Source organism: Atractosteus spatula, chromosome 25, assembly GCF_055471065.1.
Source record: "Atractosteus spatula isolate fAtrSpa1 chromosome 25, fAtrSpa1.hap1, whole genome shotgun sequence".
NCBI lineage: Eukaryota > Metazoa > Chordata > Actinopteri > Semionotiformes > Lepisosteidae > Atractosteus > Atractosteus spatula.
In genome coordinates, this window is record NC_142730.1 from 2,300,252 (window position 1) to 2,312,866 (window position 12,615).

At 53.8% G+C, this 12,615-nt stretch overlaps 1 protein-coding gene across 1 annotated transcript in view; it reads left to right on the forward strand.

The window, feature by feature from the left end:
* dyrk1b (dual specificity tyrosine phosphorylation regulated kinase 1B) overlaps positions 1 to 12,615 on the forward strand; it is a 45,290-nt gene that overhangs the window by 5,248 nt on the left and 27,427 nt on the right. The window lies entirely within an intron of this gene.

The following is a 12,615-nucleotide window of genomic DNA, read 5'->3' on the forward strand; positions in this document are numbered from 1 at the left end:
CTGTGCGGAGGATTGTGGGAGAAGTTCAAGTTCAGTCATTAGGTGGTGTTTGAGGGGGTCCTGGGCAGGAGGGGGTGGGGGTACAGGAAGTCCAGGTCCACCTTGGTTGGAGGGGCTCTGTGGAGGCAACGTCTTTAGCCTGGAATTAACCCGAAGGGGCACTCCTCTGCAGCTTTTTTTTTACGTTTACGGGGGTCTTCTGGGTAATGGGGGTCTTTGTCATGTCCCAAAGGGGGCGCCACGGCCTCAGCGCTTCAGCAAGTTGAGGGGGGAAGGCAGGCAGCCGGGTCTGGAAATGACTAGAACCTGCTCTTCCGGCCTGTCCACCGGCCGATAGGCCGGGCTGGAGCAGCTCGGTGGTGGGGCCAGTTCGCTGTGTGGCCACTAGGGGGCCGAGCAGCCAGACTGCTTCCCTGCTGATCGCTGTAAAGTCAGGTTTTAAATGTGTTTCAAAGGCAAGGCCATAAAACCAGGGTTGTGCGTGAGAGATGTGTAAGCATAAAGCGCAGTCATTGTGATGGTGTCTCTTATTGGGGTATCTGATGTGCAACTGCATACTTTTCAGCCTAAGTTTTTTTAAGAACATAAATTACATGTGAGCCATTAGGTCCTTATGGCTGGTTTAGTTTTAGTAGTCCATTGATCCCATGATCTCCTCCAGCTCTTTCTTGACTCACGCCGGATCTGTAGTATTTCTGCCCCTGCGTTTGGAAGCAGGTTTTACCAAGGGTCTGAAACTTGAATTTCTCCCTTGGTGTTTTTCTGCGTTGCACCCGGTGTTAAGTGAAAACCCTCCGTCACCTTGCCCTTGGGTGTGAATGAGCTGCAGCGAGGAGGTTCAGTAGCTTAAGGACTGCAGCCTCCCTGTGGAGGATCCCAGGGAATCTGCTCTGGCAGATCCAGCTGGACACGATCCCCAGTTTTATTACTTTCCAGAGCCAAGCGAGATGGATGGATCTGTCCCACACCCCCAGCTGCTTGTGTAAAGACTTGCCTCCTGGGGTCGCAGGCCTGATGGTACCTGCTCTTCTAGTCTGTGAGTTTGTGAAGTGTTAAGTACTGTGTGTTATGTCATGGACGGTCTCTACCAGCAGAGGGGTGGGTTCCCCCTGTCCCGGGTCAGTCGCTGTTTGGGGCTGGGATATCACCATATTCTGGGGCCTTTTCTCTTCCTGGTGTCAGGCAGGGTCTCCTCTGTGACTCTGCAGTCAGTCACACAGATTCCACTAAAGGGGAAATTTCCCCAGTTACACATGAGTGGATTTTAAGGGTGTTTCTTCCAGTGCCTATGTTAAGAGGTTATGACTCTCTGTCGCATAAGGTGTTGTTGTGGCAGTCTGGCCTCACTCTGCAGGTGTACATAGTCAGGAAATCGAGACCTGCCTGTTCTCTTTCCCTCATCCAACATGATGGACACTTGTTCCACACAGGAGAGGAGGGAGCGCTGGGGTGACACTCGGAGCGGATGCTGCTTGTGCACACCTGCTCTGGCTCTGGGATGAGAGAGAGAGGCTCGTGAGCGTCCCGCTTGTGAGTTGGGGAGTTATGGTCGCATGGGACTCTAGCTTATTAGCGGTGCCGGAGCAACACTGACAGTAATTCCTCACCCCCTCTGCTCACGTGAGGCGCCAGGGACTGTGCAGTACGTCTCTCTGGGAGACAGAGCCTCAGATAAAAAGGCACTGTGGGAGCAGAGAGCAGGGAGAAAGGCCTTTCAGAGCTCCTTGTTCTTCGAAGCGCCTCTGCATTGTGGTTTTACCCTGATTGTGCCACAGGGCTGAGAGTCTCGGGTTCGAATGGCGAAGCTCAGGCTTGCCTTGTGATGTCCCATGTGATCCGGGGCGGATGCAGGGACCGGAGCAGTCTGCCCTGGAGAGCCAGCTGCGTGGTACAGCCCGGCCTCCTCCGGCTCTGGCTGTTTAATTGAAGCCATTCAGATCCTAAAGCAGCTAATTACACCCATTAAGACTGGAGTGGATTAGCTTTCTCTTGCCAGCACCGCTGATCTCAGGGCCGTGGGCGTTTGCAGGCATGTATCTGTTAGTGTGGCATCCCACTTCGGTATCTGGAGGAACTGAGTCTCTTTAGTCTGAAGGGAGGGTCCTGCACTAACAGGCTGGAGGAACTGAGTCTCTTTAGTCTGAAGGGAGGGTCCTGACAGGCTGAAGGAACTGAGTCTCTTTAGTATGAAGGGAGCGTCCCACACTGACAGGCTGGGGGAACTGAGTCTCTTTAGTATGAAGGGAGCGTCCCACACTGACAGGCTGGAGGAACTGAGTTTCTTCTCTAGAATAGAGAAGAACCTGAGAGAACTTGACCCAAGTATTCAAAACTGCTACAAGTCACTCACATAGTTAACCCAGCAGATTTCTTCAGAATCAACAGAGGAAAATGAACTAGAGGGCACGCCTGTAACTTTATAGAAATTAATGAAATCTTTCAACAGGAGGCACTTATTTACACAAAGGGTGGTAGGAGTGTAGAACAAGCTATCCAGCAGTGTTGTTTGATCCGACAGCATTTTTCCAATCCTTAGATCAATTAACAGCCCAACAGGCTGGAGTTTGCAGCTCACCTTCTCTGCACACAGGATGGCCAATTTGTTCTTCTGATCCAGTGCAAAGCCTTCTTTGACCTTTTATCCATGGCTCTGACTGCCCAAGCAAATATCAATAAACTGGTCGACAGTACTGGCGATTTCATCTGTAGCTGTTTACACAGGCAGAGTCATACACAAGGCTCTTTGCCACCTTGCAAAAGGTGTTCTTACTTTTTTTCAACTTTCCCAAACTGTGGCCCGAGTTAAATGAAGGCCCCAGGACTGCACCCTCCTTGCCAAGACCTCGTGTTCCTACCCAATCTGCAGTACCAGTGTCTTTGAGCTGGTTGGTGGCTATTTTCATTTCATCCGGGTCTGTTTTTAAGGGGTGGTGTAAAAACAGAACTTCTCCAAATCTCAGCTGTCACATGCTTTAAACGTCGGCAGGTTTCTAGTGACTTGTGGGAAAATTTTGCTGTGTGACCAAGAACAATTTACAACAGAGAACACCTGGGAAGCTGCATTATTGAAGTTTCCCTGTTCTTACCTTGCAGTGATACTGTAAATGTCATGTGGTTTAAATCATTTACTGCAGTTCTGAAACCATCTCAGACTTTCAGGATGAAGTTATTTGATTTTCTAAGCAGTTTATTGGATGATTTGTCAGAGCAGCGTCGATGGCTCTTGAAAGAGTAATTGGGCAGGTGCGTTGGAGGGGTGTGGTTACATCTGTACCGAATCTGGGGGTCGATCCCTGTGAGGGGTCTGCTTGGTACAGCCTCTGCAGTGGGGGGGTGGGGGTCAGGAGACGGTGAAGGGGCCCCGGGGCCACATTGCAGGCGGTCTCACCCGCTGGTCCTGCCGGTGTCGGCGTCCGTGCTGCCGGGGTGCTCCACAGGCTGGGCCTGGGCAGCCGTGTCCGCCAGCACACGCGTGAGCAGGATGGCATGATCTCCGCGTGAACTCCCCCTGACCCTCTGGGTCCCGTCCGCGTGAGCCTGCGCTGGGAAAAATCCAAACATGGGTCCAGCAGTAAATAATACATGAGTGCGCATCCAATACAGTGGCTGCTAACGCATTTGTTCTTCTCCGGGGAGTTCCCCCGAGGCGCAGATATCCTTGTGGTTCTCCCGCACCTCCCAAGCAGAGCCCGCCCTCCCTTTCATTCCGGGTCTCGGATCCTGGGGGGAGAAGGGCTGGAATTCTTCATGGCTCCTGCCGATGTGGTTCGCGCCGCCACGAATTGAGCACTTTTTTTTTTGACTCATGCTTATGAAGTCCTGGTTGATCCTACAGAAAAACAAATGTCGCGTCCCAGTGAAGCATTACAAAGTGCGCCTTCGTGGAACCCTGCCCTGCACACCGGGATTTAGAATGTCAGAGGTCAGGCAAACTTTGATTTACAAAATTAAGAGACGGACAGATTTGCATTGTGATGTTGTCTTGCTTCTGTAGTAGTAAAAAATGTTAAAATTTCCAGGCAATTTGGCCCTTTGGGACCCTTTGCAAAATGGCAGCTTTTCTATAGTTCTACAGTTCCCTAACAACTGCACATAAAAGCAATTAAAAAACCTGGCTTACAAGTCTTGTAATTTTATTATGCATCTGATGTACAAGAAAACCTGTCACATCACATACAGTCTACATAGTTAATACATCATCCTTGTCTTTTTATGGATCACAGGTTGGTTTTGTATTCAAGGACAACTTTCTCATCTGTTTGAGAGGTGGTTGTGCTTTTGTGGTTTCCATAAGCTCCAACAGCATGGCTGAGTTGCTGTTTCCATACTCCCACAACTCTTTGTATAAAGTGGTGCCTGGATTTCATTCTGCCGTTTCTGGAAAGAAGCCAGGGTATCGGCTTCATCACCATGGCTGTGCAGCTTGTTCCATGCTCAGAATTTGTTTTAAATACTTAAAACTATTATTATTTTTTAAATCAGCCCTCTTGGGTTTGTTGATCATGGGGCTGTGGTTTTATCGTTCGACTGGAGCAGCCTTGAACATCAGCCAGTCCCCGCCTTTCCAGACGGCTCTTGTTCGGACCTGCCCAGCCTATTTCTGGGTGAAACTCCACCCTCCGAGCTGAACTTGAGTCCCCTGCGCTCGGAGGGGTCTTGGCTGGAGCGAGCGACTCCCAGTGGCCCCTGGCCTGTTTGCCGCCTGCCTGCATCGGCTTCGCACTTGAGAGAAGGTGTGAAATCTGCCCCACTGCGCAAACAGCAGGTCTGGCTGAGCAGTGGAGGATCCAGGTGGATCTGAAGCCCAACCCTCAGCACGCTGTCCCATGTGCTTGTTTGGAATAATTCCTCACACTGACACTGCACCCTGAGCGCTGTACGGGTCAGGGGGATCCCCTCCACCACCGGCAGTGTGTACCCCCCTGCCTGGATGATACGCTAGCTCTCAGTGGGGGGGGAGAGCTGAGTGATTGAGCCAGTTCAGAGACGGGGGTTAGTAGGAGCCTGTGAGCAGATCTCTGCAACATGGATGGCCGTCCTCTGATCACCCTGGCGCCCTGCTCTGCACCGAAGCCCGCTGGCCTTCCTGAGCAGGCCGGGTGTGGCTGACGGGCTGAGAGCAGGTCTGAGGTAACCGCAGGTCCCGCAGTGCTGCCTGGAGCTGCGGCGGGCTGGGCCTGCGTGTGGGCGATACAGGCGTCGCGCACTCCGCGCGTCTGCGTGCCTCTCGCCTCGCTTTCCTGCTGAGGATCCCGATCACACTTTGACCTGGAGCCTCAGGGTGTAAAATGTCCGTTTCCGCCACGCTGAGGGCTGCAGGAGCGCAGAGGAGGGGGAGAGGGGTCACGGCTGCGAGAAGGCCTGGGCCCCTCGGTCCGGCTCCGCTCTCTAGCCTTATTTAGCTGTCAAGCGAGCGGGCCGGCTGCCAGCGGAGCTGCTGGCTGTGAGCGCCCTGGTATATATTTGGATTTTCTGCCTGTAGATAAGGCTGTTGGAAAATATAGCAGGGGGCAGCCCGAGCGACGTTTGCGGATTATTTTACTTTATTTTCTCCTCGGAGGAAAAAGGAAAGGAGTGAAAAAGTGAGGGAGAGGGAAGAGGAGAAGGAGGGGGGGGGGTTGTGGTGAGAAAGCATTACTTTTATTCTTATTCTTAACCTCTTGTAACTGGGGTGGGGGGACGAATGAAAAGGAGAGCCCGACCTCCTCCCTGCGGCGCAGCTCTTCCAGCTCCTGAGTAACAGGAACAGGGCTGGTTCGCTTTATCTTCCCTGCGCATCATGTTTACCTAGCAACACGCATCACCCGCTGCTGGCCCTCCCATTGGTCATTTCAAACCGCGGCCTCGGCCAATGGGGCGCCTGTTGCCATGGTGCAGTGTGTGTTGCCGGGTGGAATTTGCTGCAGGCACGTGAGTCCGGGAATCTTTTTTTTTTGGGGGGGGGGGGGGGGGTGTTGCTTGCTTTTAATCTCTTGTCTGGGAGCTTGCAAACGTGATTTACTGGAACCGAGTCACACTCGCTCCCGAGAAACCAGCACCACCGTGTGCTCAAGCAGGTCGCGCTGCCCACGACAGAGGGGAGGAACGGGGAAGAAAAAGAGAGAGAAGCAGGTCGGGACAGTCCGCGCACTGGGCCGGCCTGCGGTGGAGTGGCGGAGCCGGGCTCCCCTCCGGGGCGGGCCGCACGGGCCCCGCGGCGCAGCCGGTACAGAGTTAAAAAGGTGCTGCCCTAGATTACAGAGCCGAGTTAAAATAGGTCTCTCTCTCGGTGCTTGAGCGAACTGAGTGCAGATACAGACACATGACCCGCTGTCTCATTTTTAAAAGCGGATTGGTGGCGTATTATGTGTCGTATAGATTTAACAGCCCTGCCCCCTCCTAGAACCGAAAAAATGGAGCTGGCCGCGAACTGAGAGATGCCAAGATCTCCCCGTGGCTTAAGAGCTTCAAGTTCAACGCGTTGTGAGCTAAGGGCAAGACCGGCAGAGCTACCGAGAGGGACTTCAAAACAAGGAAAGAGCAGCAGACCCTTTGACTCGGTGTATCCCGACGACGCACAGTCACCAGGGGAGCCCCTGGCCAGCCCGTTCCCGCTCGGTTCGGTTCGGGTCGGGTCAGGGGGGGGCTTGTCCCCTGGTGGGCTTCTGATGTTGTTTAAAATCAGCGGCCGGAGAGACGCAGCGCTCATGCCCGGGCATCTGAAGGGCTTCTCAAACCCCTTCAGGAGCAGCAGGTTAAAGGTGCGGGAGCGGAGACGAGCCTCCCGCGCGCCCGGCTCGCCCTTTGACCCACATTACGCCAGAGGAATTCGCCCCTCGCGCTAACCAGATAAAGCGCGTGCGGGGGGGCAGTCGGCTCCGCGCGCTGTAATGCTATTACGCAAGTTTTAGGCAAATCAATGGGGGGGGGGTATACCAGGCGCCGCTGCATGACGACATTAATTCAGTCAGCAGCTAGAGATAGGATTGACCAGAAGCGCGGTGTTTATCTTTGAGGGGGGGATGAATGCGGATTTATCCAGGTTTGGCGGAGTTAATCCCATCCCACTCGGCCTTTCCGGACCCTCAGGAGCTCCACGACCCCCCGAGAAATTTAACAAGAAGGTTGAACCGAGCAGGTCGACAGGTGGCCCTTCAAGTACATGTGCGGCGACGCCGGCGCCCTCCTGGTTTAAACGTTAACCCCCCCCCCTCTCCACGCTCCAGGAGAAGACGCGCTTGCGAGTTACTCACTCCGGGAAAGGTCGCCTTCTAGTTGCGTTTTAGCTGTATGTGTCCACAAAACAAACCCCTTTGGCTGGGGAAACACTGAACTTCAAGCAGACCGGCAGCTGCAGACTTGACACTCGTGGTGCCCGAGACAAAATCAGCGTTTTTCGGTCGCAAGACATTAGCTGGGGGTGCACAGCGCGCAAGCCCCCCGCAGGCCTTCAGCAGAGCGCAGTATAGCGTGTTCAAGGGTGTCTTATTTTATTTCCGCGCTTCTGCCTTCCCTCTTGAAGAGTGCGGGCAGTCCAGTTGCCGTCCCCGACCGCCTCTTATTGCACAGTGCGGTCAGGGTAAGGGTTATTCTAGCGAGCAGGCACGTGTCGTTTATTTGAAAGCGAGCAAGGTGTTGTCTGGCTTCCAAGGGTCACAGAGCTCTTAATTTACTCGCGAAATACACAGCTCGTTCACGGGGTGCAGCTTGAGCCCTTGTGGGTGGGATAGCGGCTCTGTGAAACTGCCCTGCGCCACTGTTGCCATCGTGTCCTTTTTCGTCCACATGATTAAACATTCGTTCATATGCTGATGCAACTCGGGGGATTTTATGGATTTTATGAATTTATTATCCAACACACAAGTTGGTTTGCGACGTCGGATTCTGGTTTAAAAAGGCGCTGCCCCCTTTTAAAAAAAAAAATGAGTCACTGTTCAGTCTCTTCCCTTTTTGTGCGCGGTGTCACCCATCCCCCCCCTTCCTTCGTCTCCTGGCTCTGGGTTAGGATGCGACCCCCCATCGTCGCTATCAGCAGCTACCTGAACCGTAGCTCCCATTTCCGCGAGCACGTCACTCCCTCCAGCAACACAGCGTTCAGGGAGCGTCGAGGCGGGTCTCTTCTCCCCTTCCCCCCGCCCACTTTCTCTGCGACCAATCCTGGCCGCCGCCGCCAGTGCGTCTGACCAATAGACAGGAAGTTGCCGTGGCGTCGGGTAGCAACAGCCTCGGGGACGCGCAAGACGGGTGGGTGGTTTGCTGTGTCTATGAAGTGACGGAGCCGCGCGTCAAGGTGGGAGGGGAGGCAGGAAGCCGGACGCGCGCTTTAGCACAGAAAGTTAATATTATTTTATTATTTTGTAGGACATTCGCTGCCAGGGTATGCGTGCTCCCAAAAGCAGCCGATTGAAAAAAGTTTACTTTCTTTTAACTTTAACACTGCGTTCCATGCTGTTAGTCCATCAAATGCTGTATTATTAAGAGCTTGATTTACTTCTATAAGGCTATACCGACCCGCTTCTGGGGAAAAAAAGAGAAATTTAGTTTATTTGGAAGAACTAAGAAAGGTCTTCGAAAACTAGTATGTGTGAAAGGAACACACCTTTTGCCTTGGAAAGAGATATTGAGATATACTGAGGGCTTAAATGATCAAGTCGAGTTATATTTTTTCTGACATAAAAATAATGCAAGATGGAGAAGTAGGAGCCATGTGTTTATTTACATGCTTCATAGTAACAGTACGTTGTTTTGGCTCAAACTCTAGCTACGTGAAGCTTTTTATTTTAAAGTTGCTCATCACATCCTCTTTCAGCGCTCTGACGAGCACTCGTTTGTTATGAAATGCAGGAACTGGCACCTATTCTTGTAAAGCAGAGCCCCGAGACATTTACTGAGATACCCAGTGACTGGAGTATCCCCACAATTCCTTCAGTTTATCAAAGTCAATCTTAATAGAAGCAATAGGGTGAAGAACCACTGTTCCTGTATGCCCATCCTGCTTCATATTATGGACTTGTCGGCATTTCATTACAATTTTCCAAAATTATGTTGAAAGAGGGCAGCACGGTGTCGGGGGGTCAGCAGTGCTGGGGCCCTGGGTTCAGTTCTGGACCCGGCGGGCTGTCTGTGTGGAGTCTGCATGTTCTCATCTTTGCGTGGGTTCTCTCTGGGTGCTCCCACGGCCCGGAGGCATGCTGGTGGGTTAATCGTGTCTAATTGTTTGTGCGTCTGCCCTGCGATGGCCTGGCGTCCCGACCAGGGCGTGTCCTGCCTTGCGCTCGCTGGGATAGGCGCCGGGACCCTGAAATGGAAGACGCCGTTGGAAACGGTTTGGATATAGGAAGACAGAGAGGACCTGACGGCTGAAGGCTTTCCTGAAGGATAGTGTTGTACGCCCTCTTGTCCAGCAGAGAGGACAATTGACCAGAACAGCGTTCTGCTCTCAATCCTGCTGGGAAACGGGATTCATTCCCACACATCCTTATCCCCTGTCCCGAGCTCGCCGGAAGGAAAACCTGCTCAGAGGAGAGGGATGGGTCTGGGCTGCGGAGCGCGCTGTGCAGCTGCTCCAGCTCTTTGTGCTGCCTGGGCAGGCCTTGCAAGCAGTGTGGGTGTGGGGTTCCTAATGTTTTGGCCATGGAGGACAGACTGCAGTTAGAGAACTGGCTTTCAGGCCTTGCTTTTAACTATACGTCCTAACATTCGGATTGCCGAGAACACAATGATGGGGCATTATAGACGCCCAGCATGTCTTTTCCTTAGCTGGTTTCAGCCCAGTGTTTCCCGTTTTGTATCCTGCTCCTGCGTGCAACTCCCTGCACCTGTCTGCCTTCGGTGTCATCCGTCGGGGCTTGGCACAGTCGAGACTGAATCTCTTTGGGATTTCCTTTGTGGCTTCTGCAGTGTTTTGCTGATCCTGCTCTTTTTGTTGGTCTGAATTGGGAAGAGCAGTGGTCCTAGTATGGATCCCTGTGGCACTCCATTAACTGCATCACTCCAATGTGGGCTTTTATCCCTTGCGTGTACAGATTCAGAAGTGATTAAACTTGAACGCATACTCCCTGCCATTTAAGAATTCCTCTTTTAATGTGTTCTTCTGAACATCCATAGTATTGGAGCATAGGCTGTTTGTAGCCACTATTGTAGCTGCTTGTTCAGCTTTAAAAATTCTTTGAACGAGACCTGCTGCCCGTTAATTGTTCACTGTGCCGTAGACTCCTACTGCCATAGACACCCACCACAAATAAGACTCATTGCCCTGTAGGTATTTGTTTTGTGACGGAAACTACACCAGCAATTTTATGCTCATTTGGCCTTAACTGTTGTAAGATGTTCGTTAAATAACTTTCCTTGCAGCTGGGTGTTTCACTGAGATGTGCCTCTCCATGCCGGTGAGCCCTCGTTACCGTTCATTGTAATGAGGAATGGTACCTCGTACAGTGCCTGTGGCACTCAGATGCGTTTAAAGGAGCTAAAGCGTGTGTAACAACGCCAGGCACAAAGCACAGGAGGCACAAACACTCCTGCTGGCTTCACCCATGGCCCTCAGAGCAGTGCGCAACACTGAATGGCTTCCCCTTCCAAAGAGGTCCGTCAGCACCCCTGATGGTGTGCTGGGGTGTCGTGTTCCCAGGTCCCGTAGGACGCTCTAAACCTGACACGCGCAGACGAGGCAGCTTCTTGCATGGGTCAAGACCCTTAGACTCCTGGGACACTTGACCTTGAAACTGGGGTGTCTTTTGAGGGGGGTGATTGGGTGCTGCCGTTGGGAGGCAGGACTCGGGCAGTGGTGGAAGGTGGAGAGCTGGCTGGGCTGTGCTCCGAATTCAAACCTGCAATTTTGCATGATGATGCAGCTTTGCAGCCTAAATACCTAAATACCAGCACAGGACAAACGTTAGTTCGGTACAGGTTCCCGGATTGGTTAAGTGCTCTGTACTTCAGGCCCCCTTGTCAGTGACTGTAGTCTAAGCATCTGCTAAATTATTAATTCTTGGATGTAGTTTTCGTGACTTCGCGCATCTTTGCTGTCACCTTACAGCAGTTTTCCCTTCACTTTTACTGTCCTCATTTTTTCGATCATCAATCTTTAAATGTCATGCGGGAGTCCGGGACAGAGGATATTGAAAATATTGTTCTAAAACGCAAGCAGTCTTAGTCAATGAGAAAAACAAAAAGTCTTTGCTGCTTCAAGGATACTTAATGCTGTATCGGGGTCCGTTTCTGCTACTGCGGTGGTGGGGGGGCGCTTCAGTGGACGCGCACAGTGTTAGGGCACGGGGCCGCGCGTCGGCGGCGCGCCTTGGTAGTTGTCCTCCGTGTCTATATATATCTACCGGGTTACTATAAATGGAGAGGAGCGGCTTGGAGGCGCATCTATCCCAGAAAAGGGGGAAGGGGCTGGGAAGGTTTACTTTTAAAACCGGGAAGCTGTTGAATCGGGCGGAAAGACAGCGGTGTATCTTCGCGTTTTGGACCCCAGCGTCGATCGCAGCGTTGTGTGCCCGCGACACGTGAGGCGCGTTTAATTATTTATAACCCGGAGCCGCTCCGCCAACCCCCCTCCCCCCCCGCCGAGCGGCGCCTGTTGGAAAGGTCCTGCGCTCAGGGTGTGGATGCGGAGCCGGGCAGAGCGACTCCAACCCGGGGAGGAAAAAAGCGGCGAATATGAGCTAAAGGCGGCGGGGAAAACGTCTCCCGGAGAAAACCGCTGAGCGAGAGCGAAGGAGGCCGAGAAGAGCGCGGGAGGGCCGCGGCCAGGCGGAGCAGAGGCGCCGAGGGACGCCGGGGCCGAGGCGCAGGCAGGCCGGAGCCACTGCGGAGCGGGTCCGGGGCGCGGTGGGGGGGAGGGCGAGGCTTGCAAAAGAGGCAAAAAAAACCACCTCCAGCTTTCCCTGCCCCTCCGTGCCTCCCGTCCCGCATTTCTGGAATCCTTTTTTTTTTTGTGTGCGTGTGTGGTCGGGATCGGGAATCGACCGGACCGAGCGAGAAAGGGAGGGTCCGGCCGGCGGATGTGCGCGGCCGAGCCGGAGAGAGCCTCTCGGAGGGAGCGGGACCTGTGAACACGGGCTCGGAGGCGGCGAGGGATGCGCTCCTCCCCGCCCGCCTGCGAGCGTCTCTCCAGCGGCTCTGCCCCCGTGAGGCGCGGCGGGGCTTAGGCTCTGCTCGCTCAGCCAGACACCCCCTCTCCAGCCTGACCCGCGGGACTCCCGGGAGGGGAGGACCTGTTCACGTCGAAACTTTCTGTTGTTGTTGCTGTTGTTGTTGCGCAAGACTCCCAGAAGACGCGGTGCGAGAGGCGCTCTGGGCGCTTCGCGTCGTTCCGTTCCTGTTGTTCGCTTGTTGTTTTTCCTGGGGGACTGTGCCGGCGACACGGGCTCCTCTTCTGCCCTCCGGCGCCTGAAATCTGCCCCCCGGAACGGATCGACCCCAGGGTCAGACCCGCTCCCAGGACCCCGACAGACCCCGAGGTCAGCGCCGGACATCTGCGACTTCCCCCCGCTAGCAACCCCCCCCCCGAGCCGGGGGTGTCCTGGACTGGCCTGGGCTTGCCTGGGGGGCAGCCGTGGACAGACCTGACCGCACCCCCCACCCCTCCTGCGGAACCTGTTTCTGAGAACCGGCGTCCAGGAAGCGCCG